At 37.0% G+C, this 14,703-nt stretch overlaps 1 long non-coding RNA gene across 1 annotated transcript in view; it reads right to left on the bottom strand.

Moving 5' to 3' along the window:
* Window positions 1–14,703, bottom strand: part of LOC129643146 (uncharacterized) — a 560,931-nt gene that overhangs the window by 254,688 nt on the left and 291,540 nt on the right. Inside the window, exons 5-9 of the long non-coding RNA XR_008710107.1 lie at window positions 13,311–13,474; window positions 5,727–6,131; window positions 2,170–2,282; window positions 1,396–1,469; window positions 163–207 (exon numbers count right to left, since the gene is read on the bottom strand). This is a non-coding gene — a long non-coding RNA (uncharacterized LOC129643146). The remainder of the gene's footprint in view (window positions 1–162; window positions 208–1,395; window positions 1,470–2,169; window positions 2,283–5,726; window positions 6,132–13,310; window positions 13,475–14,703) is intronic.

The raw sequence follows: 14,703 nt of genomic DNA, 5'->3' as shown, positions 1-14,703 counted from the left end.
TAACTTTCTTATTCATTCCTACATCTCCATAATTAGCATATAGTAGCATAGTAAAATATTACACTTTTTAACTGAATACTTGTACTAAAAAACTTTTTTACATATAACCCATACAGAAAAGAACATGTGGAATGAAAACGAAAATAAAATTTTCCTACTTACAGAGAGATCCATTGGAATATCTCCTTGGATTGAGAGCATCCTTTGCTGTGAAGAGAAATGGATGTTACGTCCAGATGGTACTCCACTACTCCACTAATACTGGTATACTTTGCCTCATGGTTCATATCATGGAGTTTTCAAAATATTTCAGTATACTGACATATCTAAATGAAAACTTTTATCTGAAATTGGCTGTATTTTCATATAAGTATTATCATTCTTGAAGAAAAGGTAAGGTACTTTCCCATCAGAATGATTTATATTCTGAATTGTTAGTTGCTCCGTCATGTCTGACTCTGTGCAAGCCCATGGACTGTAGCCCAGCAGCCTCCTCTGTTCATGGGATTTTGCAGCAGGCAAGAATACTGGAGTGGTTTGCCATTTCCTTCTCCAGGGGATAGTCCTGACCCAGGGATCGAACTTGGGTTTCCTACACTGCAGGCGGATTCTTTACTGTCTGAGCCACTAGGGAAGCCAACATTCTGAATAACAATTATTCAGAATGTTTAAGAATTAAAAATTTTAAGACAAAAGCAAAACGTCAAGGTAGATTTATGAGAATATTTAATAAAAGCTTTTTCTGTGTTATCACTGAGGGGAAGTTTATGTTCTTTCTTATTATAGGATGGGAAACCCTCACTCTGCACAGAAATCTGATGTTTCTGATTCAGAATTCTACATATTGTCACTTCCCGAGGGAGCAAGACAGTCATTCCATTATATGGGCCATTTCCAACTGGGCTGAGAAAGAAACACTGAGACTATTCTTTGGAGAACTATTCAACTCTGGGAAAGGATTATGTAACCTAATAAGTTTCATTTAAATTTTTTTTTTCATTTTATATGTTTCTCAGGAAAAAAGTTCTTGCATGTAGTCATTAGACAAGGATCATAATCCTCATTGGTAATGTGTGATACTTAGCAGATGTTATTGGCTCTGCTAAATGGCTTGTAAGATATTAAAATTAATTTTATCAATAATACAATAACATGATTTTAAAACAAAAGAAAATGATGGGAACAATGAGAATGCAGTATATAATCTTCAAGGAAAAGTTATAAATATGGACTTAAACCACAGGTACATAGACATTTTTATCGTTTTTGCATCCCTATGCCATAATATGAATGCCAGAGGCTCACGTCCTAAATTATCATTACTGCATCTTTTGTCTTCTTTATGCTTAAAGAATTTGAAAGCTGCTATTTCTTACTCTGCTTCAAAGCACCTACCTCGAGGTGGGCATGCTGTATTAATTGAAGTGACAGGGTGCCTATAATAAGTCACGGCTTCTCCACTCTGTATCCTGTGGATCAGATACATTTTATAAGCCTCAGAAAGGTGGTGATGAGTGAACTTCTTACAGAATTACCCAGCAATAGAACCTATCTAAAATATTTCAGAATATCAGCTAGTTATCTTTATTTCATCTTCTCTCGTTCTTTTACCCTCCTTCCCTTCCTCCCTCCCTCCTCACCCATCCACTTAACCTATTTATCAACTGTCTCTCTCTATATGTAACCCCATCCAATCTCTCCCGAATATTCTGTTTGTCTTTGTGGTACTCATTGCCACCAGCACTAAGTAAGTAAGTGTTAGTCACTCAGTCATTTCTGGCTCTTTGCGACCCATGGTCTGTCCATGGAATTCTCTAGGCAAGAATACTGGAGTGGGTCATCATTCCCTTCTCCAGGGGATCTTCCCCACCAAGCAATCAAACCTGGGTCTCCTGCACTGCAGGCAGATTCTTTATCAGCTGAGCTACCAGGGAAGCCCTCCAGCACTAAGAGAACTTCCATGATGCTGGTGATATTCCGTACTTGGTAGCAGCCAGTGGTCACACTTGAGCAATGGAATTATTTCAAGCTGTTGGGCACTCGAAATGCAGCTAGTGCAATGGAGAAAGTGAATCCTACCTATTCAATTTTAATTCATTTAAATGTGCATTTACATAACGAATATGGCTAGTGGCTAGGACATAAATATGAACAAAAGGCAACCCTGACCTTTGGAACATCACATTCCAGGGCACTTTTACTGACAGCATCCTATACTGGATATCCGGAGGTTTCTTGCATTAGTAAATAGCATGTTCCTTATCACACGTGAGTTCAACAAACTAAAAAGACAATACAAAGTCAAGGCAGACAAAGCAAATTTATATATGCATAAATAGACTCAAGACAGCAACAAAATGCAATGCTAAAAACCACATTAAACCACAAAATGGAGTAAGTAGGCTTAGCTTAAGGCATTTGTTTTCCCAGTGTTTTATATCCTCCTTGAAATAAATTTTATTGATGGGTCCGGACTTTTTTCCAGGCCAGGCTCTTCTATCATCTAGTTGTGTGACACCAAACAACTCAAACTGATTGTTCTCCATGAGCCCTGAGTGGCTAAAACTAGGTGTGGGGTCAATCATCTACAAAAAACTCCTGCTATAAGACTGCAGAAGTCAAGCTCTTGGAGACTTTTTCCATGGCATCTTTAATTTACTACATAGTTTGCTATGTTTTAAATATTAATCTAGAGATGTGGGAGAAATACTTAAGTCTTCTCCATGTCTTTATATTTGCAGTATTTTTAATACAGATACTAAGTACAGTCTTAGGTTGTGATGAGAAAGCAAGAGACAGACAAGGAGAGACAGAGAAGGCTAAACTGAAACTATAATTAATTTTCAATTTTAGACAGCTTTTCTTTTGGCAGAAGGATGGTCTCCAAGTACAACTATGTGTGTTGATACAGCGTGGTCTTTCATCATACAAACAAAAATGCCCCTAAGAAGCATGGGATCACTATGCCTTTATTGGTTTATAGGAGCTCTCTATAGCTCCCACTAAAAAGATGGCCTTTTGAGAATATGCTATGAATGTTTTCTAGAAGAGAATCTGTGTAAAGAACTGTTTGTCTCGACTATATCCATCTTGCTTTCTTAGAAAATTTTTCATAAATATTTAGGAGCTAAGGTCTGGTGTGGTGTCTAGACTATTATGAAGGAAACTCCAATCTGTGTTTACTTAATAACGCGATACTAGGGTTCCCAGAGTTTGGGCAGCCCACGAGTTGCTTTTACTTATAATTTTGAATAATTGTGGTATTTAATTTCCCTTTTCCCAGCCATTGAATATCTCAAAGAGTTATTATTTCTTCTTTCTCTACTTTCAGGAAAGATTTATAGTGGCATTAAACACATTCAGTAATTGTGATAGTCACTTTTGTAGATAGAAAGCCTAATTCCATTGTTCCTGTATAGAAAAGATGTTCAGTCAGTTCTCTATTATCCCCACTAATGGATGGAAGCAATCGAGCAGATAATTTAACTCACCAAAAGGACCAAAATTCATTTTATATTTTACTCTGGAATATGCTTTCATATTTACATTTGAATGTGGGCATGATTGATGTTCAGCCATTCAATCTAAACGATGAAAGCAAACATGTGGAAGGTCTATCAGGAGGAGCAGGAATGATGCCTGGGTCAGACCTGCCTCGCTCTCCTCAGTATTCTAACCTTCACAATTCATCGCTGAAAATGGAATGCATCACTTAACATACTGATGAGAAACAGGAGGCTGGAGCAGAATTTCCTTATTTCTCTAAGTTTCTGGCTCAGACCCTTCCTGGGATAGAGAGACAATTAAGCATTCTGGTTTAGACCACTCCTTTTCCAGTTTCTGCTGGAAGAGAAAGGTTTAATTACCCATGAAAGTGTAAGTGTCAGTCCCTCAGTCATGCCCGACTCTGTGACTCCATGAACTGTGGCCTGTGAGGCTCCTCTGTCCATGAAATTCTCCAGGCAAGAAAACAGAGTGGGTAGCAATTCCTTTCTCCAGGGTATCTTCCTAACCCAGAGGTTGAACCTGGGTCTCCTGCATTGCAGGCAGGTTCTTCACCATCTGAGCACCAGGGACACTCACGGTAGATGATAAAACCAGTAAGATTCTGTATCGATATCACTTTGAAAGCCAACTGAAGAAGCCCCTAGGCCATGCTTTGTTTCTACTTGTTAAATATTTCTGTAACCACACTGCACAACGCAGACGCTTGTCTTCTTTCTCAGCCTATTGTAACAGGGCAGCTACCACTGTAGGAATTTCACAGACTCTACAGAGGATGCTGCCTGTGTGTTAAAGCTGTTCACACACAAGTACATGTATTACTTTGCTAATGAAAATTTCTGGTATTATTTTGCCAATAATAATCAAAATTGTGATCATAAAAACATTATATATTTAGATAAAACATCTTTTATCATTTTGGGAAAAGTGAATTTCAGAAGTGCCCAGATGGCACCCCACTCCAATACTCTTGCCTGGAAAGTCCCATGGACGGAGGAGCCTGGTAGGCTGCAGTCCATGGGGTCACAAAGAGTCGGACATGACTAAGCGACTTCACTTTCACTTTTCACTTTCATGCATTGGAGGAGGAAATGGCAACCCACTCCAGTGTTCTTGCCTGGAGAATCCCAGGGATGGCGGAGCCTGGTGGGCTGCCATCTATGGGGTCGCACAGAGTTGGACATGACTGAAGCAACTTAGCAGCAGCAGCAGCAATCTTTGCAAGCGTATTAAAAAGTAAACCACTTTTGTGATAACATGAACATACCCACATACAACTTTTTTAAAGGACTGTTTCTTGCCAAGAAGTAGGCATCAAAAGGGACTCTTCAGGGACTTCTGTGGTAATCCTGTGGTTAAGAATCTGCCTGCTAATGTAGGGGACATGGGTTCAACCCCAGTAAGGGAAGATTCCATGTGCCGTGGGGAACTGAGCCTGCATGTCACAGTTACTGAAGCGCAAGCTCTGCACCTAGAGACTAGCCCCGACTCTCTGCAACTAGAGAAAGCCCGCGAGCAGCAAAAAAGACCCAGCACAGCCAAAAATACATTTTTTTTTCAAAGTGACTTTTCAATTATTATTCACCCTTAAATTTGTGGAGGAAAAAAACCTAAAATTTGTATATTTTTGTTCTTGCCTAGGCAAGAATACTGAAGTGGAGAGCCATTTCCTTCTCCAGAGGATCTTTCCAATCCAGGGATCGAACCCAGGTCTCCTGCATTCCAGGAAGATTCTTTAACATCTGAGCCACCAGGGAAGCCCTAGTTTGATAGATTGATGCAAAATGCTGGATTTGCCCACAAATCTTCATTCTGAGGAAGTCAATTATTAATATCCTCTAATATTCTAGAATGACTGCAACTTAATATATAAATTTCATTTAAAACCTGATGACAAAATGTTGAAGTCTATGTTTAAGTAATCCATAAATTCATAAATCAGATTGACATTTATTCCATTGTAAGACAGTTGATTACAAAACATTTTCACTGGACTTTGTCTATGATGATGCTATGAGAACACATTTCTTTTATCATGAGAACAAGTTCCAGAGAAAATGCTGAAACCCCGTCAGCTGTATCCGTTAATGTTTTCAGTTTTGGTCATAATATCCCTGGGTCTCTTTATCTCTTTATCTTAATTTTATAATTCAATACTGACATCACCATTTTTTTAATTATTAAAGAAATCCAAAACAGTTCTCAATTAACTGGTAGCTCACACTAAAGGAAGATCTAGTGGTCACTTCAGTTCAGTTCAGTTCAGTCGCTCAGTCGTGTCCGACTCTTTGCGACCCCAGGCACGCCAGGCCTCCCTGCCCATCACCAGCTCCCGGAGTTCACTCAGACTCACGTCCATTGAGTCAGTGATGCCATCCAGCCATCTCATCCTCTGTCGTCCCTTTCTCCTCCTGCCCCCAATCCCTCCCAGCATCAGAGTCTTTTCCAATGAGTCAACTCTTTGCATGAGGTGGCCAAAGTACTAGAATTTCAGCTTTAGCATCATTCCTTCCAAAGAAATCCCAGGGCTGATCTCCTTCAGAATACACTGGTTGGATCTCCTTGCAGTCCAAGGGACTCTCAAGAGTCTTCTTCAACACCACAGTTCAAAAGCATCGATTCTTCGGCTATTAAAGCAGAAACAGACCTTGAGTGTAATGAGTTAAGACAGCGTAGTGTAAAAAATGGATTTTAAAAAGTACCAGTCCAGGTTTGATGCACGATACTGGATGCTTGGGGCTGGTGCACTGGGACGACCCAGAGGGATAGAATGGGGAGGGAGGAGGGAGGAGGGTTCAGGATGGGGAACACATGTATACCTGTGGTGGATTCATTTTGATATTTGGCAAAACTAATACAGTTATGTAAAGTTTAAAAATAAAATAAAATTAAAAAAAAAAAAGTACACACTGAATGAAGATAGTATAGTATTTACATAGTTAAGGGTTTTAAATTAAACACACCAGCCAGGCATAACCAAGGAATTAATGGATTCTTCATTATCAATATCTAGCGACAGTTTCCCTATGTTCATTATCAGTTTAGGGAGGATGAACATGCAAGAGATGTATTTTGTGTTGATAAAAAGCACAAATATAAGTTAAATGATTATACCCAAGAGGACCTACTTTTGAATGAACAATACAGTGTATGTTAATATACTATATTTGCCTTTAAAACTGTATTATATTGAAATTCAGGTTAGAATAGGGAAGTGGTTGACTCCTAAGTAATTTATAGAATTTTAAATGTTTCCCAGAGTCTGTTAGAACAAAGGAAAGATTCTGCTGTAATACAATACATGCAAAATAATAATGGTTTAAAATTTGAATTGAAAAAACTCACTCTATATGAATAGAGAGAATCACTAACAGAATAATTAATGGCATCTGAAAACAATATGAGGTAGATGATCACCTGCCATATTTTTGAGCATTTTAGTCTCAGCCTTGTTAATATCAAGTTGTAAGACTATTCTTGAAATTTTGGTCTCAATTCTATGCAATTATTCAGTTCAGTTCAGTCGCTCAGTCGTGTCCAACTCTTTGCGACCCCATGAATCACAGCATGCCAGGCCTCCCTGTCCATCACCATGTCCCGAAGTTCACTCAAACTCATGTGCATCGAGTCAGTGATGCCATCCAGCCATCTCATCCTCTGTTGTCCCCTTCTCCTCCTGCCCCCAATCCCTCCCAGCATCAGGGTCTTTTCCAATGAGTCAACCCTTTGCATGGGGTGGCCAAAGTACTGGCGTTTCAGCTTTAGCATCATTCCTTCCAAAGAACACCCAGGACTGATCTCCTTTAGAATGGACTGCAATTGTTAGACTGAAATAAATCTGATTCAGAAAAAAAAAAATTCATCATGAGAATGTTAGATTCTAATTTTCATGTTTAAAACATTTGAAATTTAGTTGTGTGATTTGTTTCATTGCAAAATGTAATAGGGAAATTGTAAAGTTTTCCACAGACCTCTGTAAATGTATATTAAAGATAAGCCATTTAAATTGTAAAAGTAGAGTTAAGATAAATGTTAATAGTTACACTTTTGTCTCTTCTGTGTTATTTATCTATATTCCCAACTTGACTCATTGTTGGCCTCTAACATATACGTATTAATTAAATAATAATATGTCACCACATATGGCTTTCTGAGCAGCACTGCAAGGCCTTCAGGAAACAAAAATTTTGACTGGGGTGGTGCAGGCTTCTTGGTGGAAAATGATATACCTGAGTTGGGCATTGAGGGATTAATAGATAATAACAAGGAAAAACAATGACATTTAGGTTTTAAACCTTTTTGATTTTACTTCTAGAAAACTATTTAAATATACTTCTTCAGGAATATAAGCCCAAAACGCTGTTGAGACTTCCCTGGCAGTCCAGTGGTTAAGACTACATGCTTCCACAGCAGGGAACATGGGTTTCATCCCTGGTCAGGGGGCTCCAATACTTTGGCCAGCTGATGCAAACAGCCGACTCGGAAAAGACCCTGGTGCTGGAAAAGACTGACGGAATAAGGAGAAGGGGACGACAGAGGATGAGATGGTCAGATGGCATCACCAATTCATGAACCTGGGCAAATTCTGGGAAATGGTGAGGGACAGGGAGGCCTGGCGTGCTGCAGTCCATGGGGTTGCAAAGAGTTGGACAGGACGTGGTGCCTGAACAACAGAGAGCTAGATCCCACGTGCTGCACAGTGCGGCAAAAGACAAAAACAAAACCGAAGACAAACCCAAAACCCCCAAATGCTGCTTTCCACTACGTAAAGATACTCTCAGCAAATAAATAGGTCTAAAAACAAGACAACAGGCTCCAAAGGGAGTCACTCATAGGTCCCACCTCACTAAATTGAGCTTTCATTACCATTTCAGTTTTTCCAGAAATAGAATCTTACGTCAGTCAATCAGAATCACCGATTGGCATTATTAGCTAATTTGCCTGATAGACCTTACTGTCCCCTCAAGGAAAGTGGCCTTGTCATAACCAATCTGATTGTTCTGTCTGGTGTAACTTCCTTGTTCCTGCTCCCTGCTGCCTAATAAGTCTTTTCATTTTGTGCAGTTCCTTGGAGCTCCTTTCTGTTTGCTACAGGGGATGCTACCTGATTATGAATTATTGAATAATACCAATAAGATCTTTAAAATGTACTCAGTTGAGTTTTGTTTTTTAACAACAGGAATTTGAATTCTAAAAAGAAAAAATATAGCAACAATTTTTGATCTATGGAGATAAGGACAGAACATATTTTTCACACATCCTCAGAGAAGAAGTAGAGACATAATACATTCCAACTAAATATAAGCTGATTCCTGTCCTGAATATTCATACTATGAGGCCAGTTCTTGCCTATCTGTCAATACCCCCAAAATTCAGAAGAGAAAAGAGAAGAGAAAGAGGAGTTGATGTTTAAATATCATCTCACCCATTATTTCATTTACCTCTAACAACTAATAGTACGATAATATTAACACCCTGATAATTATAAAGTATTTTGTACTCATTTAAAGGCTCAGAAACTTTAAGTGACATAATAAGTGGTGGATCAGGAACTCAAACCCAGAAATAGGAACCCAAAGTCAAAGCCTTTCTGCTACAACACTCAGTGTTAAGAGAAAGAATAGAGTTTAGTAATTTTTGTGCAAGTTTTATTTATATTTTCAGAAAAACTAATTAAAATTATGCTTATCCTTAATAAATAGTTTCAAAGTAAGATAAATTAACCATGCAGAATAAATTAGTTAAAATTCAGAAAAACAGACAAGAGAACTGTGGATATTAAAATTAAAGTGAAATTACATTTCTATTTTCAATTAATATATTTGTTCCCTATATGCCATACACTGCAGTAAGTATTGAATGACATCATTTTTGCCCTTGAGAAGTTCATATTGCTTGGGATGTCCATATTTTCAGGTTTGCTTAATGGGAAATTTGTTGCTATGGGTATCAGCAAGAGACAAATGTGAGCACATTTATGAGCATGGAGTGATTTTGAAATAAGAAGACAGTTCCATAAGCCACCCAGGAATATTTATCTAATTATATTATAATCATACTGGGTGTCTAATGATTTATTTTAACTTGTTTCTGCTAAAAGGCTCTCAGAAACCCTTCCTGTTTTCACCTTGCTTTTCTTCCTCATTTTCTCATCACTCAAGCTCTACCCTTCACTCACTGTTTTGGACTCCTATTTGAATTTGTGAAGCATTTTTCAGACCCCTCCCAAGGTCAGTTCCTCTGTTCTTTTCAAACATTAATGCATTCTTTGCAAAGCCTCAACAATATTAAGAATTCCTTACAAGTATGCATTAAGTTTTACCACTAGAAATAAATGTAAGACCAGCCAGGACTAGGTGCTTACATATGGGCAGAAAAGGGCATCTATCATAAACATATTTTAATTAAGAAGTATTTTAACTTGATGGAAGAAATAGTCTTTTTTTTTAATCTGCCAGCACAAGAGGTAGTGCCAGATTTTATAATATACCTTATTATGATTAAAATGAAATTCTGGCTATAATGGCTAATCTTTTTAATTACAAAATACAGAAATTAAAGGAAGCACAAAAGGGGACCCATTATCCTGTATGGGACGAGAACAATGCCTTTCCAGAAGAGATTTCTGTGCTGAGACATGTCTCATTACATTTGCATGTACTCCTCTCAGACTGCATCCTAAAAGGTGCCCATTTACTTCAAAAAGGAGGGATTTCATTTACTTCCACTCACCCAGGTAATTCCTCAGCCTTTGGATAACTTGTTTTGAGAGTCTTCCTCCATTTTGAACATCAGCTTTAAATATATGTATATCAGATCAGTTAAGGCCAAGAGGTAAGAAACTGTAGTAGTTTGACAAAAATCCATCTGTATGACTGGAAAAATGCATGGTATACATTTTCTATTGTATTTGGGCTTTTTTCATCTGTAATATACAGCTCTTTGTTATTATCACACACGCATCTAATGTCAAACAGAAAGTATATTTCAAAAATTTGATAATACATCCTACCTTTTAATATATTCTCATGTACCAAGGGACTTCTGGTAATTAGAAGTTGTCATAAAATACAGATACATAAAAAGCAAACATTTTCTTTGTTTCCTCAGGTATTTAAGCCCTTCTTGCTGTGCTGTGTTCAGTCGCTAAGTCATGTCTGACTCTTTGGGACCCAATAATAGTAGCCAGCTGGGCTCCTCTGTCCATGTGAGCTCCCAGGCAAGAATACTGGAGTGGGTTGCCATTTTCTCCTCCAGGGGATCTTCCTGACCCAGGGACTGACTCCAAATCTCCTATGCCTCCTGCCCTAGCAGGCACACTCTACTCAGCCACCAGGGAGGTCCTTAAGCCATTCTTGCTTGCATACTAAGTCACTTCAGTCATGTACAACTCTTTGCAACTCTATAAACTGTAGCCCACCAGGCTCCTCTGTCCATGGGATTCTCCAGGTGAGAATACTAGAGTGGGTTGCGGTGCCCTCCTCCAAGGGATCTTCCCAACCCAGGGATCGAACCCATGTCTCATATCTAACCTGCACTGATGGGCAGGTTCTTTCCCACTAGTGCCACCTGGGAAGTCTCTTATGCATTTATAAAATGGTTCCTTATTCTGGCCTAAGTTATACAAAATCTACCCACACAAAGATATAGACAGAGAATCATAGATCAGTGTTACAGCCTCAGTCTTAATTTTCTTCTGGCTTTATATTTACTTGGATAGGCTTTAGCCACCACTATACAGAGGAATATTCAACTTTTTTCCACTCATATTTATTAGAATAGATGGAACTGCAGATCACTGTTCCCTGCCTATCTCCGATTGCACTAAGAACCTGAATTAGGTAAAGAATGGAGATACCTTTGATAAGGAATAAAATTACCTTTGATGAAATCTAATAAAGAAGCCTGTTTTTTTCCTAAATATTACAAATCAAATACTTATAATAGAAATGTAAGGATAAACTAATAAAACATTAACGTAACGATCAGTTATTAAAATCTAGCAAACTTTCATGGACCCCTATGAACCATAATCATTGCTTTAGGAAAACTATTGACAGTAACTTTGTTTTCTTGTAATTGGTCATTATTAATTTCTTTGTCTGTGGGCAAAATTTTCAAATCTACTCTTTTATCAAAACTTTCCAGGAAATACTTTAATGAAAATTTGAAGTGAGTGAAAGTCACTTAGTCGTGTCTGACCCTTTGTGACCCAATGGACTACAGCTCACCAGGCTCCTCTGTCCATGGAATTCTCCAGGCAAGAATACTGGAGTGGGTTGCCATTTCCTTCTCCAGGGGATCTTCCTGACCCAGGGATCGAACCCAGGTCTCCTGCATTGCCAGAGGAGTCTTTGCCAACTGAGCCACCAGGGAAGCCTAGTGAAAATATACAAACTGCCAAATTTAATATTAGCATTAAACACTCAAATTTTAGATACTGAGAAACTAAAAACTTAGAGACTTTAAGGGAGCTGAAAAATAGAATCAACTTGCAAATGAATTTATTTTAATTCATTAGAATCGAAATATACTACTTCTAATCTAGATGACAATAGCTAAAAATTGTTGCTTTTATTTTCCATTTAACAAAGGTTTCAAATTCTTATTTTCTAATACTAAACTTCACCATCATGTAAACTGACTCTCTCTGGGGCTTATGTCTTTTATTCTTTTAAGATAAATGGTAGCTGTGGGAAGTTATCTTATTACCTCTCAGGGGTTCTATTTTACACTGAAACAATGCTAAATAAGGGTATGAGATGGAAGGACCATATATAATGAACTAGTGGGAGAAGAACTATTGTTCACTAAGAAATGCCTAGTTTTGTGAGAAAAATTAAAAAACAAACAGAAAAATTAAAATTTAAAAGTAGACATGGGATCTAGTTGAAAGAACTGAAATCACATTATCAGGTAAGAAAATAACTAAACTTGAATAGACAAATTATGTAATTTTGTAGTAATGGAAATAAGAAAATGGGGATTTTCTACTGAGAAATATTATCAGATAGAAAGTGAATAGAAGCTGTCATTTTCTAGGAGAGTGTATCTTAAACAATGAAGGGAAATCACTAGCTCAGAAGACTTGATCAACTGGTACAATGATGCTACCATAGACAGATTTCTTCCATCTCTTCCCTCCCTGTCTTCTAAGTATTATTTCAATCCAAAACTGGCTTTGGCTTTAATCTAAAGCTCTACTTTTAGTTAGAAGATAGAGTTTAGCTGCTAGCAAGAGAGACAAAATTGTATTCAGTAGAAAGACGGATTACTTTTTCTAGTATACTTCTTTGAAAAACAATCTGACTTCTTTCCAAGAAGTCTGCAGAAAATGTCGCCATGATCTGTAAATGCCCAAATTATGTTATGATTCTAGTGTGGTGACTTTATGGAAGTCAGCTTCCACAAACTGCTCATGGCCAAAATATCCAAACTGGCATACAGTTAACAAGATGAAAAGTGAAGGGATCCAGAACGATTCAATTTGGTCCATATCTACTAGGGGGAGGTTATTTGCTCTTGCAATAGGCAATGAGATTCATCCTGCCTTTTGCTACTGTGATAAGGAAAATTGGAGCTCACTTATGACAGGGACAATTTGTTACTGAGATCTTTCAGAGCACGCTGCCACCTTCAGTTGAGAGAAAATGGACTTATCTACTGATGATCCAAGTGCCTGATGTATTTGAATCTGAGTTTGTTTTCCTCTCCACTGTTTTCTCTCTTCCTTCTTACTCAACCCTCACTCTCAACAGACACACATCTACACATAATAGACAAACAAGCAAAAGTATAGGAATTACCTGATATGGTTTCTCTGAATTGATCCAGTTGCTTTTATCTTTTTCTTCTTTTCGTCCACGTCAGCTTTCTTTAGTTTCTGATCATGTGTTTATTCTTCCATATCATCTACTAGCTTGCAGCATTTTGAAAAATTGTGCATCTTAGGATTCCTTCAAAGCAGTATCTAAACATTTTAGAGAAAACAGATAAATATATGCTTTAGTATAATTAAATTTAATGAGGAAAGTCTTTTGAATTATATAAAATGGATTCTAGAAGAAAAATTTTATTCATTTGCTAAACATATTAATATGATTATCTGTTTTATGAGAGGCATTCTCATTAACATGAAAATTCTGCTGTATGTTAAACAAATACATTATTTAAATTTTTATATAATTTTTAAAAATAATTTGAGAAATATATAAAACGTAGAATGGTAGATTGTAGCAAAATGCCTTTAAGCTTGTGTGTGTGTGTGTGTGTGTGTGTGTGTGTGTTAGCTGTTCAGCAGTGTCTGGCTCTTTGTGACCCCAAGGACTGCAGCCTGCCAGGCTTCTCTGTCCATGGGATTCTCCAGGCAAGAATACTGGAGTGGGTTGTCATTTCCTTCTCCAGGAGATCTTCCTGACCCAGGGTTCAAACCTGGGTCTCCTGCATTGCAGGCAAATTCTTTACTATCATAATTATTTTATTACATATTAGATATATATGTAAATTTAAATAAATTAAAATAAAATATATATTTATAAATAGGATATATATATATTGTTTTGTTCATAAAGAGTATAAGCTGTCACAACTTCAATTGAAAATTTAGTGAAAATACTGATTTAGAAAGTAAAATTACATAAGAATATAACTGGATATCTCCTTAATTCCAAATTAAGGTTTAATTAAACAACAATTCCTTATTAATAATTTTTATTTCTTTGGAGACAGATGTCCAACCTATTCAATGTTTCTAAAATGTTTGTTGTTTTTAAATGTTCACTGAGAAAAATATTCCTTCGGTCACATCATACAACTTCAGTGGAATTTTAAGATATCACATCACGAACATATATATGTATCTATAAGTTATTTGATTGTGTACACTATAAAATGAGGATGTTCCTTCAACTTAGCATCCCATACATGAAGAAAATTACATTGATTTTATTTTTTTCGTTTAGCTGTCTAGATAAATTTTATAATAAAACCAAATTACTTGTTTAAAATAAAAACATTTGTACAATTCCTGATTGCTATATATTTAGAGTCAATATGTGGCCCCTAATAATTTGACAATCATCAAAAATAAAAAAAGAAAAAGACTCATTAGAATGTTCCTTTTCTTTTAAAACTTAAGATTATAACAATTTCAATATCACAACAGTAAGTCATTCAATCTCATAAAGCAATATTCATGTA

Source organism: Bubalus kerabau, chromosome 2 (genome assembly GCF_029407905.1).
Source record: "Bubalus kerabau isolate K-KA32 ecotype Philippines breed swamp buffalo chromosome 2, PCC_UOA_SB_1v2, whole genome shotgun sequence".
NCBI classification, from domain to species: domain Eukaryota; kingdom Metazoa; phylum Chordata; class Mammalia; order Artiodactyla; family Bovidae; genus Bubalus; species Bubalus kerabau.
Note: the sequence above shows the minus strand (reverse complement) of the source record. Positions and strands in the feature narration are given on the sequence as shown.